General features: G+C 45.0%; 1 long non-coding RNA gene across 1 annotated transcript; it reads right to left on the reverse strand.

Moving 5' to 3' along the window:
• Nucleotides 1–329: 329 nt before the first annotated feature.
• LOC135574957 (uncharacterized) lies at nt 330–10,440 on the reverse strand. Its single transcript, XR_010465660.1, has 3 exons — nt 9,874–10,440; nt 5,214–5,275; nt 330–412 (listed from the first exon to the last, which is right to left on the reverse strand). It is a non-coding gene; the product is annotated as an uncharacterized LOC135574957 (long non-coding RNA).
• Nucleotides 10,441–15,867: the final 5,427 nt, after the last annotated feature.

Raw genomic sequence — 15,867 nt, forward strand, 5'->3', positions numbered from 1 at the left:
TTACCACATGTTGTAGTGGGCTAACTATAGCCTAATAAATCCACCTCAGCCAGGATGTTCAACTTCACACATGATTCCATCACAGAACGTTCAGTATGAACAACAGAACAGTAGAACAGACTTCCTAATTCCGCCGATTCTTCTCCCATTGTCTATGGGGCTGTATGAGTGCCTCTGGTCAAGACCTCCTGCACCTCATACCCCCCCCCCCCCATCCCCTCACCCCTGGACGAGGACATGGTCCTACCTCCTGCACCTCATACCCCCCCATCCCATCATCCCTGGACAGGGACATGGTCCTACCTCCTGCACCCCCCTGGATGGGGACATGGTCCTACCTCGTGTGTTGGTGGCCAGGTCAGCCACTTTCTGAAAGGCATCCAGGAACGCTGCAGCTGCAACCACGGTCGCCCTGGAAACAGAAACCAGCTGGTCACGTTTTGGCCCTCCTTTAAAACTACTCTTAACTGAAGTGAACACACATGTACCGACCAACCGACCGGACACATGATTAGCCATGGGCAGCGTCCCAAACAGCGCCCTTATTCCCTATGGTGCAGTACGATACAAAAGTAGTTCACTTTTAGGGAAATTGGGAAGCAAATACTGTTGGGCCTGGTTGAAGCCTTTAGCCATCTCTATCTGAGATCTACTGTTGGGCCTGGTTGAAGCCTTTAGCTATCTGAGATCTACTGTTGGGCCTGGTTGAAGCCTTTAGCCATCTCTATCTGAGATCTACTGTTGTTTCAAGGGAAATGGCCAGGGGTTGCTAGTTATTATAGCGTTATTAGGCCTATACTGTTAGCTGACGTTCATTCACAACAAGACAATAAGAATGTGTTTCCTCTCTGTCTGTCTGGCCACGGGCCTCACTTTAACATCTCTGTTAATGACCCTTAATGACCGTGATAACAGGCAGAGATAGGGTCTACAGCGTTCAGCTTTTCATCACAGTAGAACTATAAGTCTGAATGGCGAGGCTGTTGAAATGTTTGGAATGTCTTGTCTGGCTGCAGTGTGCGGAAAGGAGCCGTCTGAAATCTAGGTAGCTCATCAGAGTCCCTGTGCTTTGACTGCTGAGGTACGTCACGTGATTCAGATCTCAGGGTCAGGGCTTAGTCAGACCTAGGCAGGGCTGTTAACGAGTCGTCTTGGATATCAGCAGTAGTTTCTCTGTGACGCACACACACACACACACACACACACACACACACACACACACACACACACACACACACACACGATTGTTAACTGGTCTTGGATTACATCTACATGGGATGGGAGTACTATCAGTCTCCAGGCTATGTGACGCAAACAAAACCAGAAACCGTGTACTATGCAAACGACACACGAACACACCTCTGGAACACTGAGAACAATGCCAGTAGTCATGGTGACTGTAGTTGACGTAGATACGTAAACACATGTGTCTGTCAGACCAGTAAGGCATGCCTAGAGCTGTCTACAATTTGTTTTCTGAGGTCTTGGCTGATTTCTTTTGATTTTCCCATGATGTCAAGCAAAGAGGCACTGAGTTTGAAGGTAGGCCTTGAAATACATCCACAGGTACACCTCCAATTGACTCAAATTATGTCAATTAGCCTATAAGAAGCTTCTAAAGCCATGACATCATTTTCCAGAATTTTCCAAACTGTTTATAAAGGCCCAGTCAACTTAGTGTATGTAAACTTCTGACCCACTGGAATTGTGATACAGTGAATTATAAGTGAAATAATCTGTCTGTAAACAATTGTTGGAAAAATGACTTGTGTCATGCACAAAGTAAATATCCTAACCGACTTGCCAAAACTATAGTTTGTTAACAAGAAATTTGTGGAGTGGTTGAAAAACGAGTTTTAATGACACCAAGCTAAGTTTATGCAAACTTCCGACTTCAACTGTATATAGGGCACTACTTTTATGGGCCCTATATACATATATTTAAAGTAGTGCCCTATATAGGGAATAGGGTGCCATTTGGGATGTAGAGTCTGTCCCAGAACAACAGAATTCTTTATCAACTCAACTCTGATATGAAATGACTAACATCCATTTGACCAGGAATGAACAACACTGTACTTGTCAACCTGTAATGGTATTACCACAGACTGTGTTGTAGCGGGTTGGAGCTATAACCACTACACACAAGGGTGTGTTGCTAGTCTCTGGCGGAAAAATACACACACACACACACACACACACACAAAAAGACATACAGACGCACACTCTCCACAAGCACATTCCATTCTATTTACAGGGAGAGGAGAGCCACTACAGGGGAAACCTCTGGTTGTGTTAGTCTCTGTTGGATACTACTGTGCACTATATAGGGAATAGAATGCAATTTGGGACGTACACATACTGTGATTACACAGTAATACACAACTACCAAATATTATCTGAAACATTATGTTGGGGGAAGTTATAAAAACAAACATTGTGCTACGAAAAAGCAACGAATGGATTTAAAAACTATAATTAGATAACTTCCTAGAAGGCAGTGTGGAAGAGGACAGCTAAATGACAGAGCACTTAACCCTACCCTAACATTATTACAGAGTAAGACACACTACCATTCAGCCTGTCCTTCAATTATACCCAACAGAGATCACCAGAGAGGTGGGTAGAGGTAGTAGACTGGGTGATTCTACCCAGCAGAGATCACCAGAGAGGTGGGTAGAGGTAGTAGCTAGACTGGGTGATTCTACCCAACAGAGATCACCAGAGAGGTGGGTAGAGGTAGTAGACTGGGTGATTCTACCCAACAGAGATCACCAGAGAGGTGGGTAGAGGTAGTAGACTGGGTGATTCTACCCAACAGAGATCACTGCCAAGCCGCACTGCTTCTTGACACACTGCTCGCCTTAACCCGGAAACCAGCCGCACCAATTTGTCGGAGGAAACACCGTCCAGCTGGCGACTGAAATCGGCTTGCAGGCGCCCAGCCCGCCACAAGGAGTCACTAGAGCGCAATGGGACAAGTAAATCCCGTCCGGCCAAACCCTCCCCAAACCGGACGACGCTGAGCCAATTGTGCGCTGCCTCATGGGTCTCCCGGTCACGACACAGCCTGGGATCGAACCCGGGTCTGTAGTGACGCCTCAAGCGAAGCAGCGCCTAACAGGCTGACTACGCTGCTCGCATCAAGTGCGCTGAAAAATTAATTTAGAAATCTATATTATTCAATTATTCAATTATTGTACCCACACTGCTCGCGCGCACCAACAAGCGTCTGCGTTGCCGAGGGCTAAAATAGAAGTCAGTTCTATTTCTGACGCAGATCGAGCTGCAAGTCCTGCCTCTCCCATCTCTTCATTGGTTTATAGAAGCAGGTACCCACGTGCAATCTCCTAATTGGTTATACCCACGTGGGTGACTGAAAATTAACGAGGTCAGTGGCGGTAATGCACCTAATTTATTAAAGTTGCCAATCGCAACATAAAATCAAAAGAAGAAAAGGCCTGGAAGGAGGAGAGATGACTAGAAACGATTCGGTTGACCGTTTTATGTGTGGATTAATTGTTGGAGTCGAGGACCTTGTGCATTTCAGGTAAAATAACAACTCAATGTTCATATCCCAGGACAAATTAGCTAGCAACAGCAAGCTAGTTAAATAGGACAAATTAGCTAGCAAGTGCACGCTAGCTAGCTAAATTGCCATAAATGTTTAATGCTTTTTCGACCTGTCCCCAAATTAATGTCATTGGTTCAGAGTCTGTTTTGATATTTTAACCTGCGTTTGGTGTGAGGGGACAAAATACATTTATGCACGATGGCGCACGCGCGCAGCCGGTTTGGGTTCCGTGTTAGACCGCTGCACCACTCGGGAGGACATCCATCCTGTTACAGCCACAGCTGCCCTACAATTCCACCCAGACACAGCAAAGATCACAGAGACCTGCAGCTCAGTGTCTGGTATGGGGGTCAGGGGGTTTAGGCCTAGGTGAGGCAATCCTTCAGCAACCCCTCAACACTCAGACTCACAGACTCACAGACTCAGCACAGAGAACCATGGAGTAGAACTAGGCCTAAAATCTACACTATTAGCAACTACACCGTAGCTCAACCACAGCTGCCCTACAGTTCCACACAGATCTCAGATAGGTGGGTAGAGGTTGGAGATTGGGGCGGAACCAATAACGATGGACACTTATTGGACAGCTCTTTTCTAGGACTTATCCTACAGCATGACACTTATTAAGGGTCTATACCTGTGGTAATAATGTGATGGTCCTGACTGTGGTCTAAGGGTCTATACCTGTGGTAATAATGTGATGGTCCTGACTGTGGTCTAAGGGTCTATACCTGTGGTAATAATGAGATGGTCCTGACTGTGGTCTTGTTGAGGGTCTACCTGTGGTAATAATGAGATGGTCCTGACTGTGGTCTTGTTGAGGGTCTACCTGTGGTAATAATGTGATGGTCCTGACTGTGGTCTAAGGGTCTATACCTGTAGTAATAATGAGATGGTCCTGACTGTGGTCTAAGGGTCTATACCTGTGGTAATAATGAGATGGTCCTGACTGTGGTCTAAGGGTCTATACCTGTGGTAATAATGTGATGGTCCTGACTGTGGTCTAAGGGTCTACCTGTGGTAATAATGAGATGGTCCTGACTGTGGTCTAAGGGTCTACCTGTGGTAATAATGTGATGGTCCTGACTGTGGTCTAAGGGTCTATACCTGTGGTAATAATGAGATGGTCCTGACTGTGGTCTAAGGGTCTACCTGTGGTAATAATGAGATGGTCCTGACTGTGGTCTAAGGGTCTACCTGTGGTAATAATGTGATGGTCCTGACTGTGGTCTAAGGGTCTATACCTGTGGTAATAATGAGATGGTCCTGACTGTGGTCTTGTTGAGGGTCTACCTGTGGTAATAATGAGATGGTCCTGACTGTGGTCTAAGGGTCTACCTGTGGTAATAATGTGATGGTCCTGACTGTGGTCTAAGGGTCTATACCTGTGGTAATAATGAGATGGTCCTGACTGTGGTCTAAGGGTCTATACCTGTGGTAATAATGAGATGGTCCTGACTGTGGTCTAAGGGTCTACCTGTGGTAATAATGAGATGGTCCTGACTGTGGTCTAAGGGTCTACCTGTGGTAATAATGAGATGGTCCTGACTGTGGTCTAAGGGTCTATACCTGTGGTAATAATGAGATGGTCCTGACTGTGGTCTAAGGGTATATACCTGTGGTAATAATGATGACTCACCTGAGTTGAGATTGTAGTTTCCCAGCCTTGCTGATAAAGTCTTCCCAGATGGGGTAGCTGTTCTGTGGAAACAAACACAAAGTACAGGAATATCAGAACATCTTGTTTTCCCTGAGCACAACATCTGTCAGAAACACAAAACAACATGATAACAAAACACACACACAGAAAAAACACTTTTTTAAAAACTTGGTCGTCCCATTGAGGTAAACAAAATTGCTATTTTCCAAGCTAGACCTGCTCATCAAAGTGATGATGGACACAGTAATGAACACACAGTAATGAACACACAGTAATAAACACACAGTAATGAACACACAGTAATGAACAGACAGTAATGAACAGACAGTAATGAACACACAGTAATGAACACACGGTAATGAACACACAGTAATAAACACACAGTAATAAACACACAGTAATAAACACGCAGTAATGGAGGGCCCTCCCCCACCCTCCATTCGGCAAATCTGACCACGATTCCATCTTGCTCCTCCCCTCCTATAGGCAGAAACTCAAACAGGAAGCACCTGTCTTGAGGACTATTCAACGCTGGACTGACCAATCGGAATCAACGTTTCAAGATTGTTTTGATCACGCGGACCGGGACATGTTCAGAGTAACTTCAGACAATAATATCAACACATATACCGATACGGTGAATGAGTTTATCAGGAAGTGCATAGGAGATGTGGTACCCACTGTGACTATTAAAACCTACCCCAACCAGAAACCGTGGAAAGCCTGAACCACCGCATTTAACCAGGGCAAGAAGACTGGGAATATGGAAGAATACACACAGTGGAGTTATTCCCTCTGCAAAGCAGTCAAGCAGGTTAAACGTCGCTATAGGGACAAAGATGACTCCCAGTTCTACGGCTCAGACAGGAGACGTCTGCGGCAGGGTCTACAGACAATCACGGATTATAAAAGGAAAACCAGCCACGTCGCGGACACCGACGTCTTGCTTCCGGACAGCCTGAACATCTTCTTCTCTCGCTTTGAGGATAATACAGTGCCACCGACACGGCCCGCTACCAAGGACTGCACCCACCCACCTCCTTCTCCATGGCCGACGTGAGTAAGACATTCAAACAGGTTAACCCTCGCAAGGCTGCCGGCCCAGACGGCATCCCTAGCCGCGTCCTCAGAGCATGTGCAGACCAGCTGGCTGGTGTGTTTCACAGATATAGTCAATCTCTCCCAGTCTGTTGTCCCCACATGCTTCAAGAGGGCCACCATTACCCCTGTACCTAAAAAAGCAAAGGTAATTGAACTAAATGACTATCGCCCCGTAGCACTCACCTCTGTCATCATGAAGTGCTTTGAGAGACTAGTCAAGGATCATATCACCTCCACCTTACCTGACACCCTAGATACACACACTTCAATTTGCTTACCGCCCTAATAGATCCACAGACGATGCAATCGCCATCAAACTGCACACTGCCCTATCCCATCTGGACAAGAGGAATACCTATGTAAGAATGCTGTTCATTGACTACAGCTCAGCATTCAACACCATAGTATCCTCCAAGCTCATCATCAAGCTCGAGGCCCTGGGTCTGAACCCCGCCCTGTGCAACTGGGTCCTGGACTTCCTGACGGGCCGCCCCCAGGTGGTGAAGGTAGAAAACATCACCTCCACTCTGCTGATCCTCAACACTGAGGCCCCACAAGGGTGCGTGCTCAGCCTTCTCCTGTACTCCCTGTTCACCTATGACTGCGTGGCCAAGCACGCCTCCAACTCAATCATCAAGTTTGCAGACGACACAACAGTAGTAGGCTTGATTACCAACAACGAGACAGCCTACAGGGAGGAGGTGAGGGCTCTAGGAGTGTGGTGTCAGGAAAATATCCTCTCACTCAACGTCAACAAAACTATGGAGATGATCGTGGACTTCAGGAAACAGCAGAGGGAGCACCACCCTATCCACATCAGTGGGACCGCAGTGGAAAAGGTGGTGGAAAACTTCATGTTCCTCGGCGTACACATCACTGACAAACTGAAATGGTCCACTCACACAGACAGTGTGGTGAAGAAGGTGCAACAGCGCCTCAAACCTCAGGAGGCTGAAGAAAATTGGCTTGTCACCTAAAACCCTCACAAACTTCTACAGATGCACAATTGAGAGCATCCTGTTGGGCTGTATCACCGCCTGGTACGGCAACTGCACCGCACACACAGACAGCGTGGTGAAGGAGGCGCAACAGCACATTTTCTTTTTTTCATGTGTCCTCCGAAACGCGACCCAACCAAGCCGCACTGCTTCTTAACACAGCGCGCATCCAACCCGGAAGCCAGCCTCACCAATGTGTCGGAGGAAACACCGTGCACCTGGCAACCTTGGTTAGCGTGCACTGCGCCCGGCCCGCCACAGGAGTCGCTGGTGCGCGATGAGACACGGATATCCCTACCGGCCAACCTCTCCCTAACCCGGACAACGCTGGGCCAATTGTGCATCGCCCCACGGACCTCCCGGTCGCGACAGAGCCTGGGCGCAAACCCAGAGTCTCTGGTGGCACAGCTACTGCTACCACTGCGCCACCCGGGAGGCCCTCAACAGCACCTTTCCAACCTCAGGAGGCTGAAGGAGGCTCAACACCTAAAACCCTCACAAACTTTTACAGATGCACAATTGAGAGCATCCTGTCGGGCTGTATCACCGCCTGGTACGGCAACTGCACCGCCCACAACCGCAAAGCTCTCCAGAGGGTGGTGCGGTCTGCCCAGCACATTACTGGGGGCAAACTTTCCGCCATTCTGGACACCTACAGCACCCGATGCCATAGGAAGGCCAAAAAGATCATCATGGACAACAACCACCCAAACCACTGCCTGTTCGCCCCGCTATAATCCAGAAGGCGAGGTCAGTACAGGTGCATCAAAGCACGGACCGAGAGACTGAAAAACAGCTTCTATCTCAAGGTCACCAGACTGCTAAACAGTCATCTCCAGCACATCAGAGGCGGCTGCCTATAGACATAGATTAGGAATCACTGGCCACTATAAGGAAATGAAACACTAGCCACTTTAATAATGTCTCTGTATCTAGCATTACTCATCTCATATGTATAAACTGTACTCTAAACTATTCTACGGTATCTCAGTCACTTTTAAATTGTGTTTACATATTACATCACCCATTTCATATGTATATACTGTATCCTATTCCATACTACACCACAGACTGTTAAACAGCCATCTCCAGCACATCAGAGGCTGCTGCCTATAGACATAGATTAGGAATCACTGGCCACTTTAAGGAAATGAAACACGAGCCACTTTAATAATGTCTCCGTATCTGGCATTACTCATCTCATATGTGTAAACTGTACTCTATACTATTCTACGGTATCTTTGTCACTTTAATTGTGTGTAAATATTGAAACACCCATCTCATGTGTATATACTGTATTCTATACTATGTCACTGTATCTTAGTTCAATGCTGCTCTGACATGTATGTATAGATATCCTTAATCCATTCCTTACATAGATTTACCTGTATTTTGGGTATATGTTGTGAAACTGTTAGATATTACTGCACTGTCGGAGCTAGAAGCACAAGCATTTCGCTACACCCGCAATAACATCTGCTAAACACGTGTATGTGACCAATAAAATGTGATTGGAGTTGAGTAGTGTAATAGTCGGACTACGCTGCCATCCGGGAGGCCGAGGAGAAGATAAGTAAGGATGCTGTGTCTGAAAATGATTTGTAGCATTAGTGACCTTAGGAATGTCACCCTGTGTAACACTATACCGCCATAACACGGGAGACAGAGAGAGAGTGAGTGAGAGTGAGAGTGAGAGAGGGAGAGAGAGAGTGAGAGTGGAGAGAGAGAGGAGAGAGGAGAGAGAGAGAGAGAGTGAGTGAGAGTGAGAGAGGGAGAGAGAGAGTGAGAGTGGAGAGAGGGAGAGAGAGAGTGAGAGTGGAGAGAGAGAGGAGAGGAGAGAGGAGAGAAAGAGAGAAATACAGAGGAGAGGAGAGAGAGAGAGAGGAGAGAGGAGAGAAAGAGAGAGAGAGAGGAGAGAAAGAGAGAGGAGAGAAAGAAGAGAGAAAGAGAGAGAGAGAGAGAGAGAGAAAGAAAGAGAGAGATAGAGAAAGAGAGAGATAGAGAAAGAGAGAGCGAAACACACACCCATACAAACACACACAGCTCCTTAGCATCAGTAGCCGATTAATATTTCAAGAGCCTTGAAGGCAGAGACCTCCTGCTGAACAATAACCTAGATACCCAGAGCAACAATAGATTCAGAGGTGAAGAATATAGATGTTATAGCATAACAGTGCATTTGACATTGGAAGAAAACACCCAAGTCTCATCCATGGATAACCCCGATCTAGAATGTTTGTTTGCCTCCATAAACTTCAGTCATTTGGCTTCATAGCTCTCTGTTCGGCCTGAAGAGAAAGCAAGCAGCTAGCCATGACACGGTGATGATGCATGCCTTGTTATTATCTGAAACAAGTGTCACAAAATAACAGACAGCCAGTTAACGTTATCTACTTACATATTATCTAACCTTAGTGGCCATTCCTATAGCACAGGTTACTGAATAAGTTCATATGGAGTTAGATAAGTAGCTATTAGCTATCTATCTAATGTACACTGTTATAAACACAATGATTCAGAACGGGATAAGTTTGACTTACTTTCATGTCGCCTATCACACTCTGGAAAAGTCCCCCCAGTGCACTGCATTCCTTCTCAATAACAGACTCCATTTTTCTGGACAACTGAGTAACTGGTCAGTCTGACGGTCAAGCTGGACAGCTCCTGAATTTAAGAGTTGAAAGAAACCTCGGGCTCTTTGAATACAAATCCTCCGCTATTTGAATAGAAATAATTTCGCTTTAGTTAACTATTCACCGAACGAGTGGAAAAGAGCTTGACTTGATGCAGAAACGAATAAAACCCCGCTCCAGCCTATATAGCTGGTTCGGCTCAGTCAAAAGCTCTCGGACAAGAGGTGAGACGGAGAGAAGAATAGTCTCCTAACGAGATTTAAAACCCAATCGCTTCTCCACTCACGGTCCATGATTCTCCAAATGACACAATTCCCGAAACGTATTTAATACAACATGTATAGATATAGATCCGATAGTCTCTGGATATTCAACGTAAACAACAAAATGATCTACTCAAGCACATTCCAACAACAGCTCCGTCTCAGAAGCTCAATGTATTACAATGCAATTTCAGCTGGTCGAGTCTGGAGACTATGTGAAGATCTCAATTCAAACATACTCCTCGCGTCCTCTCTGCTCTCTCCTCGTCTCCTTCTCAAAGTCCATTGGAGAAGAAGTTAAGAGGGGCGGGACCTCTGACTTTCTCATCCAATGGGTTTCAGAGAAGGAGACGACGGGAGCGCAGAGAGGACGCGAGGAGTATACTACTTTCCTAAAGGTACAGAGCGCATACCCGAAAAGCGAAATTGCACCCCCCTCCTGGCTTTGACGCGTGTGTTGACTTCTTGCCTTTTAGCTCGAGATAGTTTATAAACGAACTACTGACTGATTTCTATCTTTCTCAACTCATCATAACTGTTATTTAAAACGGGAGAGAATATTATTTCCGGTTTAGCAACAAAATTGTTAATGAAAATCTACAAAAACACTATACACTACACTCGCACACACTAATTACACTGACACTCTCACACAAAACCTACTACACACATTCACATACTGTACACTACTGCCGCGTTCAAAACAACTGTGAACTCGGAAAATAAGAGGTCAAATCATGACGTCATTGAGCTTCAGGCCCGAGTTCCGGAGATGGAATTCCTAGTTGGATGACCGTTCATTACCCCGAGTTCACAGCAGTGGCGATTTTAGCATGTAAATATTGGTGAGGCAAACAATTGTATTTTTTATTTATTTATGCCAGCAAAGCCACTACACAACACTACACAATACACTACACAATACATTAATTGCACTATAACGGTGACATACAATGGTGTAAAGTACTTAAGTAAAAAAGTAAAGTACTACTTAAGTCGTTTTTTTGAGTATCTGTACTTTACTCTACTATTTATATTTTTTATGACTTTTACTTTTACTTCACTACATTCCTGAAGGAAATAATAACATAGCTAATATGGCTGATTTGCTTAAACAAATGTGGTTTCTACTGACAATTGACATGTACAAACTATGGCATAAGGGGACAACAAGCGGATGAGAGGCAATCCGTAATTTCGATTAAGACCTTATTAATGAGTGAGCTGGGACGGATGTAGTCAATATAACTATTTGGTCAACACTTTTGAAATGTACAGCGACAGAATTCAGAACATGGGCCATTCTTACAGTATTCTCCCTGTACACCAAGTCAGAGCCATAGGATAAATAAAGGCATATATTTTTTTTATTTTACCTTTATTTAACTAGGCAAGTCAGTTGAGAACAAATTAGCTTCACTCTTGTGTATTTTATTTGTCTTTGTCGTGTGTTAATATTATTTTGTTTAACTCTGCATCATTGGGTTGTATTCTGGGTCATGTGACAAATATTATTTATTTTGTAGTGGAGGAGAGCAACAACATTAACAAACGTGTGGTCCTGAGCAAAGGCTCATTGTTCAGATTTGAAGGGGTCTAGCGACATCTAGTGGCCAACACATGCATAGCCTGTGAGGTGGTTAATGGAAACATAATTTCACCTGCATATGGAAAACAGTATAAAAGTGGGACAAAGAGTACAAATGTGTAGGCATTGGGGTAAAAATCAGGACAAACATTTTGCAAGGCATGAGGTTTCCCCCAAGACTAATGGTTTGTCTGGACGGGCTCATTTCAGACACATAAAACTAGTGCTTGTCTCCCTTCACCAACAGATGTCTCCCTAGACTTTGAAAATGGACGAGTCACAAGTGCAAATTGGGATCCTTGGGACATACATACCATAAACCCTAACCCTAACCCCTATCCTACCCTTACCTAACCTTAACCATAACCTTTGGTATTTGGTATGTTATTAGGATTCCCAATTAGCTGTTGAGAAAGCAGCAGCTACTCTTCCTGGGGTCCAACACAGAACATGAAACATGACATAATACAGAACATTAATAGACAACAGCTCAAGGACAGAACTACGTCAACACCTTAACCCTTAACCATTTTTAAATATCAACTCTGACGTCAGAGTTGGGACATCCCAAGGATCCCATTTAGAACATGTCTCATATTACAAAAACGTTTAGGCTACATACTGTGACTTTTCTATGTATATGGATTACACAGGTCAAACTAAACCAGTCGTCTATTAGACCGTCCACTCAAAAGAGCAGGCGATGTAGACCTATTCATGGAAACCAGAAGCAGTTAGCTTGTCCGTCTAGACAGACAGATAGCAGGCTTGTCCGTCTAGACTGAGACAGAGAGTAGGCTTGTCCGTCTAGACTGAGACAGAGAGTAGGCTTGTCCGTATAGACTGAGACAGAGAGTAGACTGAGACAGAGAGTAGACTGAGACAGAGAGTAGGCTTGTCCGTCTAGACTGAGACAGAGAGTAGACTGAGACAGAGCGTAGACTGAGACAGAGAGTAGGCTTGTCCGTATAGACTGAGACAGAGCGTAGACTGAGACAGAGAGTAGGCTTGTCCGTCTAGACTGAGACAGAGAGTAGGCTTGTCCGTCTAGACTGAGACAGAGAGTAGACTGAGACAGAGAGTAGACTGAGACAGAGAGTAGGCTTGTCCGTCTAGACTGAGACAGAGAGTAGACTGAGACAGAGAGTAGACTGAGACAGAGAGTAGGCTTGTCCGTATAGACTGAGACAGAGCGTAGACTGAGACAGAGAGTAGGCTTGTCCGTCTAGACTGAGACAGAGAGTAGGCTTGCCCGTCTAGACTGACAGAGAGTAGACTGAGACAGAGAGTAGGCTTGTCCGTCTAGACTGAGACAGAGAGTAGGCTTGTCCGTCTAGACTGAGACAGAGAGTAGGGTTGGCTGGTCCTCCTCTAGGGAGGTAGCTGGTTCTCCTCTAGGGAGGTAGCTGGTCCTCCTCTAGGGAGGTAGCTGGTTCTCCTCTAGGGAGGTAGCTGGTCCTCCTCTAGAGGTGTAGCTGGTCCTCCTCTAGGGGGTAGCTGGTCCTCCTCTAGGGGGTAGCTGGTCCTCCTCTAGGGGGTAGCTGGTCCTCCTCTATGGGGTAGCTGGTCCTCCTCTAGTGGGTAGCTGGTCCTCCTCTAGGGGGTAGCTGGTCCTCCTCTAGGGGGGTAGCTGGTCCTCCTCTAGGGGGTAGTTGGTCCTCCTCTAGGGGGTAGCTGGTCCTCCTCTAGGGAGGTAGCTGGTCCTCCTCTAGGGGGTAGCTGGTCCTCCTCTAGGGGGGTAGCTGGTCCTCTTCTAGGGGGGTAGCTGGTCCTCTTCTAGGGGGGTAGCTGGTCCTCTTCTAACTATGTTGATATTTATCACACATTTTAGTTTCAGAGCCCAGCTAAAAAAGTGTGAACTTTTTTTGTATTTCTGTTCAGTTCTATTTGTGGACCACAGGAAGGGTAGCTTCTGCATGTACAGCGGCTAATGTTGCTCCTCATCAACTAAACTCAACCATTCAAATCAAATCAAAATGTATTGGTCACATACACATGGTTAGCAGATATTGCGAGTGTAGCGAAATGCTTGTGCTGCTACTTCCAACAGTGCAGTAATATCTAATAAGTAATCTAACAATTCCACAACAACTACCTAATACACACAAATCTAAGTAAAGGAAGGGAATAAGAATATATACATATAAATATATGGATGAGCAATGACAGAGCGGCAAGATGCAATAGATGGTATAAAATACAATATATACATATGAGATGAGTAATGAGAGATATGTTAAACACTATTAAAGTGGCATTATTAAAGTGACTAGTGATCCATTTATTAAAGTGGCCAATGAGTCTGTATGTAGGCAGCAGCCTCTCTGTGTTAGTGATGGCTGTATAACATTCTGAAGGCCTTGAGATTCTATATGCATTCTGAGCGTTTTGCCAGTAACATAAAGACAGCATCTGACACAATATAGAGTTTTTCTCCAACATCCAATGAACTTCCTGTCAAGTGTTTTTTATTTTTTTATCCAATTAGATCAGTGCATGGTTTTATCAGCTGCTTACAGGAAATCCCCCAAGATGTATCGAGGTCATATCAGACTCAGAGATCCTGTCACGAAACAGAAAATAAAGTGAATGTATCTGTTTTGTACCGTAGCAGTTTGTCGTTTCCTTTCTGTATACAGGCGATGTAGGAAAACACACCAGATGTTGATGACTAAACCATGTTTGTTCTGTCAGGTGGACGCTGATTGAGATATTCCACCCACCCAACCACTCCTGAATGAATGAGTGGGTTTCTATGGTGACCTAAACTCTCAACTGGAGCACAAGCTGCGTTCACGTCATTACACCTACGTCCCAAAAGGAACCCTATTCCCTATATAGTGCACTACTTTAGACAAGGACCAAATGGAACCCTATTCCCTACATAGTGCACTACGTTTGACCAAAGACCTACGAGCCACTCCCTATACAACATTTACACAAGGACTCTCTCATCTATCCATTGATGGATCTGAATGCAGCTGGAATATTTTCAAGGAGTTCTTTTTTTAGATAACCAGTTTGTTTACCACAATCAAATGAGTACTGTAGTATACTTCCCTCTCTAACCCAGCAAACAGACCATACAAACCATTACTGTAGTATACTTCCCTCTCTCTCCCAGCAAACAGACCATACAAACCATTACTGTAGTATACTTCCCTCTCTAACCCAGCAAACAGACCATACAAACCATTACTGTAGTATACTTCCCTCTCTAACCCAGCAAACAGACCATACAAACCATTACTGTAGTATACTTCCCTCTCTAACCCAGCAAACAGACCATACAAACCATTACCAGCAAACAGACCATACAAACCATTACTGTAGTATACTTCCCTCTCTAACCCAGCAAACAGACCATACAAACCATTACTGTAGTATACTTCCCTCTCTAACCCAGCAAACAGACCATACAAACCATTACTGTAGTATACTTCCCTCTAACCCAGCAAACAGACCATACAAACCATTACTGTAGTATACTTCCCTCTCTAACCCAGCAAACAGACCATACAAACCATTACTGTAGTATACTTCCCTCTCTCCCAGCAAACAGACCAACCCAGCAAAAACAGACCATACCAACCATTACTGTAGTATACTTCCCTCTCTAACCCAGCAAACAGACCATACCAACCATTACTGTAGTATACTTCCCTCTCTAACCCAGCAAACAGACCATACAAACCATTACTGTAGTATACTTCCCTCTCTAACCCAGCAAACAGACCATACAAACCATTACTGTAGTATACTTCCCTCTCTAACCCAGCAAACAGACCATACAAACCATTACTGTAGTATACTCCCTCTCTAACCCAGCAAACAGACCATACAAACCATTACTGTAGTATACTTCCCTCTCTAACCCAGCAAACAGACCATACAAACCATTACTGTAGTATACTTCCCTCTCTAACCCAGCAAACAGACCATACAAACCATTACTGTAGTATACTTCCCTCTCTAACCCAGCAAACAGACCATACACACAGGCAATATTGTACACACTAATATTAAATGTAAATAGTACACAACACCAAG

The sequence above is a fragment of the Oncorhynchus nerka genome, linkage group LG14 (genome assembly GCF_034236695.1).
Source record: "Oncorhynchus nerka isolate Pitt River linkage group LG14, Oner_Uvic_2.0, whole genome shotgun sequence".
Taxonomy (NCBI): Eukaryota; Metazoa; Chordata; class Actinopteri; order Salmoniformes; family Salmonidae; genus Oncorhynchus; species Oncorhynchus nerka.